The sequence below is a fragment of the Balaenoptera musculus genome, chromosome 1 (genome assembly GCF_009873245.2).
Source record: "Balaenoptera musculus isolate JJ_BM4_2016_0621 chromosome 1, mBalMus1.pri.v3, whole genome shotgun sequence".
NCBI lineage: Eukaryota > Metazoa > Chordata > Mammalia > Artiodactyla > Balaenopteridae > Balaenoptera > Balaenoptera musculus.
Window position 1 is genome coordinate 106,405,115 of NC_045785.1, and position 9,388 is coordinate 106,414,502.

At 52.1% G+C, this 9,388-nt stretch overlaps 1 long non-coding RNA gene and 3 other non-coding genes across 6 annotated transcripts; 2 read left to right on the plus strand and 2 right to left on the minus strand.

Annotated features, from left to right (window-relative positions):
- Window positions 1–707: 707 nt before the first annotated feature.
- LOC118879955 lies at window positions 708–3,955 on the minus strand. Of its 3 annotated transcripts, XR_005016197.1 has the most exons (6): window positions 3,725–3,898; window positions 3,505–3,587; window positions 3,077–3,404; window positions 2,672–2,758; window positions 2,388–2,530; window positions 708–1,348 (listed from the first exon to the last, which is right to left on the minus strand). It is a non-coding gene; the product is annotated as an uncharacterized LOC118879955 (long non-coding RNA). The 3 variants fall into 3 exon arrangements; XR_005016196.1 differs by lacking the exons at window positions 708–1,348; window positions 3,725–3,898 and adding an exon at window positions 3,910–3,955 and having other exon boundaries at window positions 1,804–2,530; XR_005016195.1 differs by lacking the exon at window positions 708–1,348 and having other exon boundaries at window positions 1,804–2,530.
- Window positions 3,956–4,273: 318 nt separating this feature from the next.
- Window positions 4,274–4,437, plus strand: LOC118887708. Its single transcript, XR_005018128.1, has one exon. It is a non-coding gene; the product is annotated as a U1 spliceosomal RNA (small nuclear RNA).
- A 2,080-nt stretch (window positions 4,438–6,517) lies between these two features.
- Window positions 6,518–6,591, minus strand: TRNAN-GUU. The gene has a single exon. It is a non-coding gene; the product is annotated as a tRNA-Asn (tRNA).
- Window positions 6,592–9,194: 2,603 nt separating this feature from the next.
- On the plus strand, window positions 9,195–9,268 carry TRNAN-GUU. Its single transcript has one exon. It is a non-coding gene; the product is annotated as a tRNA-Asn (tRNA).
- Window positions 9,269–9,388: the final 120 nt, after the last annotated feature.

Here is a 9,388-nt window from a genome sequence, read left to right on the forward strand (position 1 = left end):
TTCTCGCCTCATCCTCCGAGGGTCAACTCGGGGGAAACGGGACCTGCTTCCTAGCAATGGAGCATGTGGTCCCCACGCTGGAGCTCCACGGCAGATCGAAAAGCTCAGGACTGAGCAGCGGTGCCCCGCAGGACAGTGTCGGCAGGGGCCCGACGACCTGACCCGGGGCCAGCGCGGCTGGGTCACAGTCAGGCTGGGCGTCGGTCTACACTGCAGCACCTGAGTTCTTTGAACCCACGTGGTGAGAGCAGTGATCCCCAGATGCCGTCTCGTGCTTAGCCTAGACCTCCTATTTCTATGCTTTTATGATCTCCAAGAAGTGTACTGACCTCACTCTAAATACACTGTCCGATTTTGTCATCCTAACTTCTCTCTGGGACTTGGGGGCCACTGGCCACACCAAGCCTGTTGAAAGTCTTGTGTAAATGAACCAGTGACCATTTTTAAGTGACATGTGAGCGGCCCCCAGTTGTGCCAAAGCCTAGTCTGTGTCTTCACAGTGCTTTCGAATGTGTGTATGTGTGAATAAATGTATGATATATATTTATACATGCTGCTATAGCGATACGTTAAAGGCCAACATAACTGGTGGACAGGGTCAGTGAGAGGAAATGAAACAATCTTTTCGGAGGCTATTAAAGCAAAATGTGTGTAAAGAAATAAGGTTTTCTTCCCCTACTTTGTTTCTAATTTCTGCACGCGTCCCTAGGCTGAGTGGGGGAGAACAGGAAAGACAAACTGTCAGGAAGAGCTCACCTCGCTGTCCAACGCTTGAAGTCTAACTTTAAAAGAATGATTATTTACCCTCTTGTCATTTTGTAACAATCCCCTTATCTAAAAATATTAAAGGGCAGTTCTTACAATTAGAGTGCCTCAGAATCAGCTGTGGAGATTACAGAAGCTCCTTCCTGGGCTCCAACCCCCAGAGGTTTCGTTGGTGTGGGGCCCTAGAGTCTGCATTTTTCACGTACACACAAACCACATGTTTCAGATGCGGGTGGGCTGCGGATCCCAGTTGAAAACCTGTTGCTCTGTAAGACTGATTCGAACCTATAAATAAGTTTGTTTTCCTTTAATTAAGAATCCTTAATTGAAAAAGTGGATAAGTCACACCACAAATTGACATAAAGATCTCAAAGCATTCCTTGGGAAAAGTCCTTAGTTACGTTCTTTTGCTTTCCAGCATTAAAACCAAGCACTTGCTCCACAATTATTTCCTAGTAACAGTTGAAAAATTAAAACAAACAACAACATGAACAAAAAAAACTCACGGACTTCCCTGGCGGTCCAGGGTTTAGACTGTGAGCTTCCACTGCAGGGCGCACGGGTTCGATCCGTGGTCGGGGAACTAAGATCCCGCAGGCCCCGCCGGCGTGGCCAAAAAAATAAATAAATAAAATAAAGATAAAAAATAAAATAAAAAATAAAACAACTCAAACATTGTCACCACCGCCGCCACCAGTTACCAAAAGACCCATCAAAAGACTCAGGCCTGAGGTAGACACATGCCCCACTTCCGTAGTAGATGAAGTGACCTCGACTTCTGCTTTTACACTTGGTTGTTTAAGTATTTTCCGTAAGTGCCTTTGGCTGTCACTACAGAGGAACTCACTGGCAGAATCAGCAGAATGGATGAAAAGTCAGCCGAACTATGAAGTATTACTTAAAGATAAAGCAGTAAAATTTGAGGACCTCTTGCCCTGTGGTGATGCAAGCATCCCAGCAATTCTTCCTTCCTCCCTGTGCTGCCAGGGCTGGAAGGTATTGATGATATAACCAGTAATCAATGGAGAACTCAAATAATGCTTTTAAGAACTTCATTTTACGGACGTTAACGTTTATGAAAACAACAGCATATGCATCGTGTAAGTCTCAGACCTGGTCAGGGTTGAAACCGTGTACGAGCCCCCGTGTCCTTGTCTTTTGAAGTAAAGTGCTGCCTCAAGAGTTAATGATTAGGGAATGTGAAGGTGTAGAAACAAAGAACAGCTGTTGGGCTGGGGAACGGGCAACAATTTAGACTCTAAATCCGCCACATGGCAGAATCACCGAACTCCCAGTTCACTGAAGCTACAGATAAAGGCCTGACACACACTCCTAAGTGGTTTTACAGGGAGCAGACCCCCTCCAGATGGAAAGTGCTGCCCACAAGCACATAGACCCTGGACTGGCTGAAACCAGAAACCAGAAAGTTGATGACGCTTGAAACTTCCCCTTGATGCCAGCCAGTCTGAGAACTGTCCGCGAGCTGATCACGCCCTGCTCCTCGGACGCTGTAAGACTCCTCACTACGCCCTCCAGGGTGGGTCACACAGTCTTGAGGGCATTAGCCCGCCGTGGCCCCCTCTGCCTGGCAAAGCAATAAAAGCTACTCTTTTCTACTTCACCCAAAACTCTGTCTCCGCGTTCCTCTTCGGCACCGGTGAACAGAGGCCAAGTTTCGGCAACAGGATCCAGTCACAAATTACTTTGGGGGAAAATTCCTAAAAGCCAGTCTTGTGTTTCACCCTCTGAAAAGTAGTTCTTCACCCTAAAAAAAAGAAGAAAAAAAAAAAAAAGTTGCAAAAAATGTATCTTTGGAATGGAGGATTCTACGCTATTTAACTTTCCATAAATTATATTCTTTCCCTCTACGTGTTAGAACCCATTCTTAAAAGCAAATGAAATCAACCTGTGTCACCACCACTGTCTTCCAATTTGCTGTAATTCCAGTGAGAACCATGTTGGGTACACCCGTGCTGGAAATAGGGCGAGAGTCCTTTAGGGAAAAAACGGAAAGGAAAAAAGATACCTAATGTAATGCTTTAAACATGTACCAATATCTCTTGACCTGTCAACCTAGGACAGACAGACAACCTGCAGATTTATATAGGGTTCATTAGGTCCCCCATCTTATTACTGCTAAGGTGAATGTGCTAGACACTTAGTGAATTGGTGTTCTATGTCTGCCGTAATAAGTGACCATGAGTTTAGTGGCTTAAAAGAACACACATTTATTATATTACAGTTCTGTAGGTTAGGAGTCCAACAAAGGTCTCAGTGGACTAAAATCAAGGGGTCAATAGGGCTGCCTTACCTTCTGGAGGCTCTAGGGGATAATCTGTTTCCTTGTCTTTTCTAGAGATTTTTCTAGAGATCTTTTTCAGAGATTCTCTGAGCTATTACTCTCCCTGGAATAAAGCATATTTCAGATGAAATGAGCCAGAGTTTATTTCTGATGGCTGCAGAGAGAGAAAGGAGGGGAAAGGGGAAAAGCAGGGGGAGGAAAGGAAGCTTCTTCCTGGAAGTTAGCTGGGTGCTGAGTTCCTTTGTTGTCGGCTCCAGGATTCTCCGGAAGAGTCAGCTTCCCCCTTAAGCCAAAGGCACCCTCAAGGATCAAGTTACTCCGCTCCTTGCTCTCTGGTCTGAAAACACAAGTTGGCTGCCTTCTTCAGCCTCCCCTCGCCCCGCCCTCAGGTCTAACCCAGTCTCACCCAGGAAGAGAAGACAAACGAACAAACCAACCTCGCTCTTCAAGCAAACAGGTCATCTTCCTATCCCTTATTCTGGTCATCAGCTTCTTTTTCAGAATCGTCATTTCTTGTATTCTGTATGGTGAGGAAAGGAAAAACACGGTCCCTGGGATACCACGAGATTGAGGTAGGAAGGACGTGCACAGAAAATACACCGAGTAGCACTCTGAGATGTAACCCTGAATCTACATGTCTACACACAAGACACATACATAAATATACACTTGTATCCATTGTTTTACAACTTCTTTACTTCTTAAAAACACTTTGCATCAGCATAACACACGATCCCAGAATTCCTTTCCCCGGCGTGTAACGCAGGACAAAAGGTAAGAAGAATTCGAGGAGGCGGGCAAAATCCGCCGGTATCTCAGATAAAGGGTAAGAGGCGTGTTACCTCGGCTTGGTGGGCTCCCGAAGTGGGCGGGCGTGATGACATCACTTCCCCCCTCAGCAGCCGGCCCGCCCATTGGTCATCTCGGCAGGGCGGGGACAGGGCGGGGGCTAGAGAAGAGGCGCCGCCTTAGAGGTCAGGAATGGGGCTTGGCTTATGTAAATCTTGCAGCGCAGGGGTACAATTCCCCGCGAGCCACTTCCCGGGCTGTGGAAGTTTTCCAGAGAAGTTGCTTGGATTTTATTAGCAGAGTCGTTTGGAAGGGCTGAGAGGCGTGGAAGAGGAGGGGGCGCGGAGGGTGGGTAGGGAGCGTGTGTGTACAGTGTAGGAGACTAAGGCTGTACGGGGGGCGGGGGCAGAGCGGTTCATACTTACCTGGCAGGGGAGATACCATGATCATGAAGGTGGTTTTCCCAGGGTGAGGCTCACTCATTGCACTGCGAGTGTGCTGACCCCTGCGATTTCCTCAAATGGGGGAAACTCGACTGCGTAATTTGTGGTAGTGGGGGACTGCGTGCGCGCTCTCCCCTGGCAATGAGTGTGCTAACGACAGAATTAAAATCCCCGGCTGGGCCCCGTGCCTACTAAAGATCGCTTAATTAAAGATAATATCCGGTTTCCTTGCGTGCTGTCTTGGGTTGTTGTGTGTGTTCGTTTTTTTGTGTGTTCCCAGGCGTAGGAAATACCCCAGCACCCCCCCGGACCCCGGTACGTGTGAGGGTGCGTGTTAGTTCCTTTTTTTTTTTTTTTTCCTTTTCGTGTGAGTTGAGTATTAGCGTTCTGCGCAAGCGCCGAGAGTTTGTCTTACTACTTAAGAAATCGGCCTTCCTTAGTCGGTTCCTTGCAGGACTCTTTCGAGAGGCTCCACAGGTTGCGGCCCAGCTTTGAACCTTGAAGCCGGGGCGGGGGTCACGCCACACGCAGGCACGGCAACTGCATTTGTTCCCCTGCTTCAAACAACAATCACAGTACCATGCGGGCAACGTGCAAAAACGTTTTCCCGGGGACTGGCCGTCTCGGTCTCCCTCGTAATGCAGTGGATAGCAATTAGCCTGCCAAGGCAAGGAACACGGGTTCACGGCTTCAAGCCCTGATCCGCGAAGATCCCATACGCTACAGCGCAAGTGAGGCCCTCCTCTGACGACGCCTCAAGCCTGCGCGCCGGGAGCCCGCGCCCCGCAACGAGGAAGGCCACCCCTCCCGCTTTCGGCAATCAGGGGATAACCCGGGAGCAGCAACCTCGCCGCAATGCACCCAAAAATGAATAGAATCAATTTGTTAAAAGAAAAAAAAAAAAAAAAGGAAGAGAGAGGGGGCCTCCGGTGAACGAGGGCAGCGAGTGGTCCCCGAGGGCGGGGAAGCAATGGCTCCAATCTAAGGCCGGGAGAGTTTTCCAACCAAGGCACACGGGGGTCAACGGAGTGGACCTTGTTGAGCTAAGAGTCCAGGAAGGCCGAACGACTTCGCGTCCACAGGACAGACTCCCAGGGAGAAGAGAGAAATGCTAAAAGTAAAGCAGCGAGGAATGCAGCACCGGCCTGACCCGTGCAGCTCTGGGAGGAAACTCCCCGAGGTCGGGGGAAATTTTTGACAGCCTCGGAGACTCGCACAGATAATGCTCCTCCCCAGCAGATAGGCTAGAAGGAAAAAAACAAAAACAAACAAAAAAAACAACCGCAACCAGAAAACATCGTAATTCAGGAGGGCATAGGGTGGAGTACTCAGGAATGTCTTGCCTCAGTAGCGGAAGCTAGTTAGCCCCAGACTCATCGCTGCTCGGAACCACTTCGCAAATCATAGAAGCAAGAGCGGAAACGACCGAACTGTTTGCAAGTAACTTAAATGCATCCATGAACAAAGTTGAGCAGTTACAGGAACACACACCTTTCCAGCAAGGCACCATTCACCATGCCTGGCCTTCCATCAGAGATTTTGGGGCATCCAATGCCCCCCCCCCCCTCCATCATGCAGAGACACATCGGTCATTTGCCAATGACCCAGAGCTGACACAGATGTTAGAATCACCAGAGAAGGACAATTAAAACATTTATTCCAACTGTATTCCGTAACTTCCAACAGTTAAATGTACACACGGGAACCATTTAAAAAAGACCCACTCTAACGTAAAGAGGTGAAAACTACACTGTCTGAAAGGGAATGTACTGCAAGGAATTAACAGCGAGCAATTCGAAAACGCAGAAGAAAGAATTTTGAATAGGAATTGCATTGACTCTGCAGATCACTTTGAGTAGAAAGCGGCAGTCCCAAATGCAAGGGCTGAGGCGTCCTGAGATGGGGCGGTGGATACTCCGCGCGGGTGGTGCCATGGAGCTTGATTGCCGACGTCGCAGCTTGAGTAAGGGATTGCCGCCACCCGTGTGCGTGTGCCTTCATCCTCTGGCAGTTGTCCTGGAACGTACAAGGCAGATGACTTAGTGAGGGCAGCCCTCCACGTGGTGCAGAGAGACCAGGGGCACCAGGTAAAAACCGGGAGCAGGCCGAGATCAGCTGGGTGGAGATTCCGGGAGAGGGGCGCTGGGGAGGAACTGAAAGGGCAGACGCATAAAAGCGACAGCTGAGATCTCGCTCCTCAGATCCCAAGAACCAAGTTCGTCCCTGGGTGGGCTCGAACCACCAACCTTTCGGTTAACAGCCGAACGCGCTAACCGATTGCGCCACAGAGACGAGCCGCTGCGAAGCTTTCTTGTAACATCCTGGAATCAGAATGTATTCCCCGTCCCCTCCAACCCCAGCGGAAAGGAGATTCAAATGTCTCTATCTTGTCCAACCTCGCCGGCGCCGGAGACACTGAGTCTCGTGGACCGTGGACACCGAGCCCGAGTGAGCTGGGGGCTCCGACGAAACAAGGCCGGGCCCACGACCATCCTCGCCTGCTCCTGGCCGCCTCGAAAGCGGCCCCTCTACACGAGACGACTGCCGCCTCTCTCGGGCTCAAGTCCTCCATTTCCCACTCGTGATCGGCCTCACCCGTCGCGCTCACCGCAAGTCCCCCTCCAGGCCCGGCGGGTCGTACGGGGGAAGGACAGCAACCGGCTGTGTCCCCACCGTTCTGCCCCCTCTGGGCGCCTCCGGAGAAGGGCTCCACGAGGCACGACCCGGAGTTTGCTCACCAGGCAGCCCCTCGCCCGGAGTAGGGCCTGGCATCCAGCAGGCGCCCAATAAATGCCTCGCGGAGGATGCATTCCGCCGCCGGGGCCAGGGGTGGGGGGTAGACCAAGAATTCTTATGCCACCTGTAAGGCTTTAGTCCTCGAGGAACCTAGGCTTTTTCAGGTCAGGTGTTCTTCAAAACCTTTCTCTTCCAGCAGCTGATTTAGAACCAGATAAAAGTCCTAGAAGGGCCAGGAGGGCACCACCACGACCGGCTCTGAACTCCCCACCCGAGACGGTGCGGCGGCCTCAGCCTGCGGGCGCAGGTGTCGGGTCTGAGAGGCGTGAAGGAGGAAAGCTGCAAAGGAGAAAGACGGCTGCGCTAGGTAACCTGGGAGTATGAGGGAGAAAGAGAGAAAGAGATAGGTAGAGGCTGTCTTTCCATTGCCTTCGGTATTCTTTAATCACCTGCAGCTGTTTTGTAGTTTTCAGTCTACAAGTCTTTCACCTCCTTGGATAAGTTAATTCGTAGATATTTTATTCGTTTTGGGTGCTATCGTAAATTGAATTGTTCTCTTAATTTCTTTTACGATTGTTCACTGCTAGTGTATAGAAACACAACTGATTTTTGTCTATCTTGTACCCTGCCATTATACAGAATTCGTTTGTTGACTCTGGTAGTTTTGTGTGGGTTATTGAGAATTTTTCTATGTATAGGAGCACGCCATTCGCAAAAACAACGACAGGAGAGGTTCCCTGTTTTGGGTCGCTGCAGCCCCTGAGTCTTGGATCAGCATGCACAGCCTAGGCCAGGGAAATCGAAATCGGCGGGAGCCTTTCTTTGCAAGACAAGCTCCAACCGGCAGGAGCACAGTGACCCCTCCAGGCCCATGCAGGGCCGGCGCTAGGCCCTAGGACTTTCCGGGACGTGTGAGGCCCGAAAAGGGCAGATTCCAATCATCCCAGACAAATGCTCCCAGACAGAGGAGAAGGTTGTTCTTGGAACCGCAGGCACTCTCCTCAGGGTGGGCGGCACCGGGAGCGTCAGCGAGGGCGCAGCTGGAGGGAATGCTGACTCCAGGCCTTGGGGGTCTCGGGCGGAGTCTGGGCGTCCTCAGAACGCGGAGTCCTCCGGTGAGGTGTGCGCCTCGCCACCTCGCCCGCCTGCTCTGTGGCCAGTAGGGGGCAAGGCACCAAGTCCAAAAGGTAGAACCATACGGTGTTGCCGGGGGTGATCAGGCACGGGAAGCCCATTTTCTGTTAGGATTCGAATTCAGACCCAAGCAGGCAGGCTCCCATCACCGCACCAATCACACCACGACCACTGTGCTCCACCGGGGACCTACGGAGCTGTGGTTGGATCCACGTTAGCCCAGCCGTCTTTCTCCTTTGCAGCTTTCCTCCTTCACGCCTCTCAGACCCGACACCTGCGCCCGCAGGCTGAGGCCGCCGCACCGTCTCGGGTGGGGAGTTCAGAGCCGGTCGTGGTGGTGCCCTCCTGGCCCTTCTAGGACTTTTATCTGGTTCTAAATCAGCTGCTGGAAGAGAAAGGTTTTGAAGAACACCTGACCTGAAAAAGCCTAGGTTCCTCGAGGACTAAAGCCTTACAGGTGGCATAAGAATTCTTGGTCTACCCCCCACCCCTGGCCCCGGCGGCGGAATGCATCCTCCGCGAGGCATTTATTGGGCGCCTGCTGGATGCCAGGCCCTACTCCGGGCGAGGGGCTGCCTGGTGAGCAAACTCCGGGTCGTGCCTCGTGGAGCCCTTCTCCGGAGGCGCCCAGAGGGGGCAGAACGGTGGGGACACAGCCGGTTGCTGTCCTTCCCCCGTACGACCCGCCGGGCCTGGAGGGGGACTTGCGGTGAGCGCGACGGGTGAGGCCGATCACGAGTGGGAAATGGAGGACTTGAGCCCGAGAGAGGCGGCAGTCGTCTCGTGTAGAGGGGCCGCTTTCGAGGCGGCCAGGAGCAGGCGAGGATGGTCGTGGGCCCGGCCTTGTTTCGTCGGAGCCCCCAGCTCACTCGGGCTCGGTGTCCACGGTCCACGAGACTCAGTGTCTCCGGCGCCGGCGAGGTTGGACAAGATAGAGACATTTGAATCTCCTTTCCGCTGGGGTTGGAGGGGACGGGGAATACATTCTGATTCCAGGATGTTACAAGAAAGCTTCGCAGCGGCTCGTCTCTGTGGCGCAATCGGTTAGCGCGTTCGGCTGTTAACCGAAAGGTTGGTGGTTCGAGCCCACCCAGGGACGAACTTGGTTCTTGGGATCTGAGGAGCGAGATCTCAGCTGTCGCTTTTATGCGTCTGCCCTTTCAGTTCCTCCCCAGCGCCCCTCTCCCGGAATCTCCACCCAGCTGATCTCGGCCTGCTC